A 6,530-nucleotide genomic window follows, 5' to 3' on the forward strand; every position below is an offset into this window, starting at 1 on the left:
GCTTTTAGATGGGGAAATTCCCTCTCCCCTGATTTTCCATTTAATACAGTAAGTAAGCAATGCTTAATGTAATGTTTTCTTTTAGTATTTAAAATATTGCCTCCTGATACTGTGAGTAGATTAAAATGGCAGGGTTCCAAGGGATATCTAAAACATTGCATTTTCTTTTAGGGAGGGTTCAGACAGGATGAAGGAAACACACCTGATCATTCTCCCACACTCACTGTTGTCTCTGCTTGCCACATAAAGTAAACCTCACAGGAAACAACAGGAGTGCAAAAGAGGTGTAAGAAAGGACAACACAAAAGTAGCATTCTTCATCCCCTCCAACAATCAAATAAGTACAAAACATCACAGGGAGAAATTTGAAAGAAAGAAAATTCTCAAGGACACAGAGTAAAGTAAGAAAACTGAAGCAGGATTCTCTTCACCCGATTTCTCTGAATTTTGGAAAGGAACCAATGACTCTGTAATTAAAGTTTTAGGGAGCTTGTATGCTATTATTTTATATCTGGAGTTTTTGTCCTTTATAAACTTGTGTTTCAGACCTGGAATCCCAGATATCTTTCTGGTTGTCAATATTTCATAATTTAGTTAGGACAGCTGCTACTTTAAAGAACATTTTACATTTCCCAGTGCCACTTTTCCATCATATATCACAGAATAACAATGTACAATTAGTATTTGTATCTTAAAATTTTCTAGATATTTCCATTCATTTAAAAGATTATTAGCAAAGCCTCACAATGTTAAGCAAGAATCTTTATTCTCCCATTAGTGAGTTGTACACTCAAAGATCAAAACCTGATAAATAAGACATCAGCAGAAGAAAATAGATGATCAAGTTGATATGTATATTCATTTGACTATATCTTTAATAATTGCCATTTGCAAACTTGATCTTAGCCATATTAGATGTATTCATCTGTTTATCTTTATCTACTGATTCATTAAAATAATGATTCAGTTCTCCAGGATATATGGATTTACATGTCAGATATAGTTGCTTATTCATAGCAGCAATCATCTTCATTGTCAGAACAAAAAGTCTCATTTCACTCTTCTTATTATATGTTTTCCCATGATCCTTAAAGATAGAAAAAATAGTTGGATATCAACAGCAGAGCCTGTAGTAAGCTATTATAACATCAAAATCAAATTGCGTATCCATGGTATTTGTTTTCTAAGTGACACAATTATGAAATTTAAAATAGTATGAATGTCATGTCATTTGTATGATGATCCTATAAGATATGTCATAATTTGTGGATGCCCATGGATGTTAGATTTATTGGAACCTTGATTAACACAGATATAATAAAATAAAATAAAAAAATAAAAAACCAGTGCAAACAATTCCAGATCTCTCCCAAATAAGTACAATGGACATGTTTATGTTTTCACCAGCAGTTGAGTTCAATGTGAACATTTGATTGTTTCAATTATTTTATAGGTAGTGTGTGAAACATAGATTTCCCTTCATTTGTTTTTCTCTCAAGCTATAAAATAAAAAGCATATATTTTAGATTTATGAAACTTGGCATATATGAAATATTGAGTCAACTTGCACTGCTTGCCACATTTTTTGAATATCTATTTTTTTAATCATATTGGCCAATCAAAAATTTCTGGCTACCATGGAGACTAGTTGTTGATGGATTTCGGAAGTAACATAATATTCTGTTTTAAGTATTTCAACTTACATCAAAGATTCAGTGCTCTTTTAGTCAAATGTTCATTGCTGAAATAAGACTTATCATTTCCAGAATTTTTGTCTACGTGGATAAACTATTCCTTACCTTTTGCTTCAAACAATTGCTGATCTTTTACATCAATGCAACTAAGCTTCGAATGTTCAGAAAAAGAAATCCCGGCCATTTCCTTTAATAAGAAGAAAAATGAAAGCTGTAAATCTTTTTGTCACATTTGTTCAGCACTGCTGAAACTTGGCATGGTATGTTGGGGGTGGTACAATTAGTAGAGTTCATAGGCAATTTCATTATTTCAATAAAAATCTATAAATTTTCCTTATTACATCCTGGCATTTTTTTAAAAAAAAAAATAGATGGGTAGGAGTATTTTAATTATTTTAGCCATTCCCAAAATTCTTTGTTTTTGAATTTTTATCTCCAGACATTTGGAGGTTCCCAAAATGTGATCTGGGGCAACCTGTGGTATGTGCGCTATGAATTACCCATAGGAGCCAGTGCACTGACCACTTCTTAGCTCATCTGCATAATCATAAGAAATTTACAACAATAAAATGAAATAAACCAAAGTAGAAACATTCACAAGAGCTGAGTTCTTGTGTTGCAGTTCTTTCATTTGCAGTTTCTAGTATAGGTGTTAAGCCAAAAACAGACTGACTGTTTTGATTAGGTAGGTTTGACTGCCTCATTCATTAACGGAAAACAAAAAGCGGCTATTTCAGATCTTGTTGTACTTGTAGTCCAAAAAAGACTCAAGGGTGAAGGAAGACTTTATGGAGAGAGAGGAGGGCTGATTCCATAGGAATCAGCAGAACTAAAAGGAGCTGAAACAGAATATATAATTTCAGGCCACCTCCCTCATATGCATCAGTGTACCCTTTTTTGCCCACCTATAAAGTCTAGAAACAGGAAAATATAGAAAACACCATTTCTACAGTGGAGCACCAGAGGTTTGGGGCTCCTTGAAAGGTGGGCTCCACTTTGAAAAAATAGACACATGCACTGAAACCAATAAATAGCCGCCCATTGTGCGGCTAAGAATCTGTGTGGAGCTGGCATTTGATAGCTTCTCTGAGATTTGATGGAAAAAACAGATGGATATCATGAGCATATTGATAACCTCACAATCAACATATTTGGATGATCTTACTGCCAGCTTCCAAAGGACTAGATAAGATTGCAACATACCATACACAATACTCAAACCTGCGAGAATCTTCCTTAACCTCTGAAACTGCTGTTCCAAAACAGGAATGGGAATCAGTGAAAAATTATTCTATCTAAAGCAATTCTAATTAGAAGAATTTCAGCTAGCAGGGTCCAGGAGAAGAGCCTTTTCTTCTATGACCCTCTTCCTCTCTAAAATATTCTTTTGCTGGAGCTGAGGTCAGCCCTCACACTCCTGGTCTTCCAAAAGAGCCTAAAACCCTGCCTCAGATGGCTGGCGATGGGTAGAGAGAAGACCCCACATATATCACACACTCTCTTGATTTTTAGTTTCTAATTTAATTTTCTTAATTTTAATCATTTTGTATTATATTTTTATCCTTTTATAATTTTGTAAGCTGCCCAGAGTCATTGAAACAGTGAGATGTGCAGCATATAAATTTAATTAATAAGTATATCAAAGCTTGCTTGCTTAGAAACACCATGTCTGTTTGTATAAAAAACTCCTGGGAACATTACTTCCCTCTTACTTGTTCCTGGCTTCACCATCAGATAAAGTAGTATAACAAACTTCTTTTATGCCCCATAAATGGTCCAAAGCCAACCTGAAATGGACAAGTTCATTGAAATAGCTGCTACTAAATAGTGAAAGTTTGTCCTGTTATACTGACTTTGTGATCTTTACTGATTTGTTAATTAAAGCAGACTTGGTAATTCAAACATCTATATCAACTGAAACCATTTAATTCCCTTTTCCCAGATGTTTAGTAGACTAAAACAAGTATTTCTAAGAAGAATTTTTTTAAAAAAGTTGAATTGATCTTTCATTTATCCATTTTAAATAATTTAATCACATTTTTCTTTTGATTGTTTCATTACTTTTATGTGAGACAAATGTTATCCTTTAACTCAGCAATCGACAGCAATCAGCTGTTCAGACAGCTAACTGCTTCTATCTTCTTTTAACACTGTCAACTGTTTTGATGAGCAAACTACCTTAGAAAATTCCTAAGTCTGAATGATGCTGGGTTTTATTCATGATGCAGTAGCTCAAACAGTTTTGTATAAGCCTAGACTTGCACAGGTATCACCTCTTTTGTGGGAGCTATACTGACTGCCAATCTGCTTCTAGATACAATTCAAGGTGCTGTATATCACCTTTAAAGGCTTATATGGTTTGGAGCCAGATCTCTCCCCTATTACATCCATCTAACCTACTAGGATGGGAAGGTAAGGTATGTTATGGATCCCACCAATATGGGATATACATCTGGTGGGACCATGAAAAAGGCCTTCTCTATGGTGACCCCTTCTTTATGGAACACATTCTCCTGATCTAGGGTTGACCCTCACTCTATTACTCTTCTGAAAGGACCTAAAAACATGGTTTTGTCAGGGGGCTGGAGATCTGTCTGTCTACTAAATTTTCATTCCATCTATTTCCTCTATACGATGATTTAGTTGTGTTGCTGCTGCCAGGAGTTGGGGGGATTTTTATGGGTTTTTAGGTTGTGGATTTTTAAATGTTGTAAGTTGCCAGGAAGTCATCTTTGTGTGAGTTGACTGGCTATAAAAAATTGTTAAATAAATAAATAAATATTCTTAATCATGGCTAAGAAGGAAACACCCTCCAAAGGAACAGAATAAAACAGAATAAAAATATCTTTAGTTTACATAATTAACTTTACAAGAAGATCTGATCCATTTGACCATTTTGACATTTATGGCTCACCTGGATGGTCATGAATCCATTGAGGTAGAACCTTTATTGTCAAGAGGCTGATATTTGGAATTATCCACCCAGAGAGTTCTGCTGCTTTGTTGGCCCTTAAGGTGATTTTCACATTGATATTAATACCTCTGACTTTACCTTTGGTTTTTTTGTAGCAGTAGACTTTATTAATTAGTTGCTCATCTCAGTCATTTGATCTCCTACTTTTTTCTTTATGCCAATTCCAATGTTGTTACGGGAGATTTTTGCCACTATTTTCTATACCAAATATATACATTTTATCTCAATGTTCCAAATTATTGCATTCAAGGTCTGCTCAAATTTCTGTATTTTAACTGCACTGAAAATTGCTTCAGTTTTTCCAACAATGCTAACAAAAAATCCAAATTAAACAATCCCTTTACATATTTGTTCCTTTCAACAATATTCCTGCATGTTTTCACTGATATCCAGATATATCTGCTTCCTAAATCTTAATGAAGTTTAAAGATGATTCCTTTTTCTTTCTTTATATTCTTTCCAGGGACCAACCCTGCTCAGGATCTTTCTGTGGGTTAGGGTTAGCATTAATGTTAGGATTAGGATTATCTGAAGTAAATTTCACAATTTCTGAGCAATAGTTACACAGGATGAAGGATGCATGTTTTCCCGTTTTCTCATACATAATCTGATTTAGTTAATATAGTAAAGAGGGTAGCAGCCTAAGAAATGCCATTCCTGTGGGGAATCATCAATCATGGAAAAGAAGTCTCTCTTCTCCAATCTCCAAAAATAAAATTATCTGAGTTAGCAACAGTTTCAGCTCAGATCTAAAACAAGGAAGCTCTGAACCCTTAGAAATATGCTTAAGAAAGATAAAAAATGGAATTTCAATTTTATTATTTGATAACTATATCTGCTATGATTAGAGAATTCTTCAGTATTTTTGTTATTAATAGACATGTTTACCCGATCTTTGTTTATGTTTAAACTTGGAGTAAGAGGCTATTTTATTGTATGTAGTGTAGTACAAAATATGGTGTCATTTTGATTGTTTAATTTATATACTTTCTCTATTACGTTTTTGTCTTTTTGTTTTAGAATAAGAAGTTACATTTTATGTATTTGTATCTATACTTAAGAAAGTCAGAAGTTACTCCCTTTGTATTTTTTCCATATTTTTCTTGTCACTTTTTAACTCCTTTTCCCTTTTCCTGATCCCCTCCTTTTCCAACTTTTTTTCCTGTAAATTTGTATTTTATTTCTTTCTTAAACTTAATAACGTTGGCTAAAATAGGAGTTCTTCTCTAAGAAAACACACAAAAAGAAGCATGGCTTCTGTGCTGAAATACTCACATGACTTGGAAATCTTTGGCTAATTCAAACGATTGATAAGAAAAGGGCTATCCAGGAATAACCTGAGGAAGGATCCTCTCCAAATGACTATGATTATTGACAGCTGGGCCCTGGGTGCATTTTCTGGAACCTCTGATTTAAAAGCCTTCAGTTTTTCAGGAGGCAGATCTAGAAAAAATAAAATAAAATTACCTCCTGGACTTGCATCTATTCTTAATATTCCAGCTATTATCTTCATGGTCATTTGATGAACTATGTGTGGAACCAAATTGGATTTTGGCCATGTATCTTTGCCTTCTCTTTTTATGGGATGCTTCTGATTGATCCCTTTTTTATTTCTGTTTCCTGTTGTGAAATTGTTTTGCAGTACATTGATAGCTCTGTGAGGACTAGCTGAGTCTTCTGTGAGGATGGGCATCATTAAAGTATAATCTTCCTCATTTGGGGTTCCAATAATGTTATAGAACTACTTTTTTCTGTTCATTTTTTTTTTAGCAAACTAAGATCGACTGGAACACATTGGCATCTATATTGGCCATCTATCTGTCTTTCTTATTAATATTTGTGATAAAAGCCCACTATGCAGT

At 34.1% G+C, this 6,530-nt stretch overlaps 1 long non-coding RNA gene across 1 annotated transcript; it reads right to left on the minus strand.

Moving 5' to 3' along the window:
• Nucleotides 1-1,020: 1,020 nt before the first annotated feature.
• Nucleotides 1,021-6,197, minus strand: LOC120307469. Its single transcript, XR_005556555.1, has 3 exons — nt 6,136-6,197; nt 1,800-1,881; nt 1,021-1,087 (listed from the first exon to the last, which is right to left on the minus strand). It is a non-coding gene; the product is annotated as an uncharacterized LOC120307469 (long non-coding RNA).
• Between the last annotated feature and the right edge of the window lie 333 nt (nt 6,198-6,530).

The sequence above is a fragment of the Crotalus tigris genome, unplaced genomic scaffold (assembly GCF_016545835.1).
Source record: "Crotalus tigris isolate CLP2741 ecotype Arizona unplaced genomic scaffold, ASM1654583v1 scf7180000017785.2122318, whole genome shotgun sequence".
Classification (NCBI taxonomy): domain Eukaryota; kingdom Metazoa; phylum Chordata; class Lepidosauria; order Squamata; family Viperidae; genus Crotalus; species Crotalus tigris.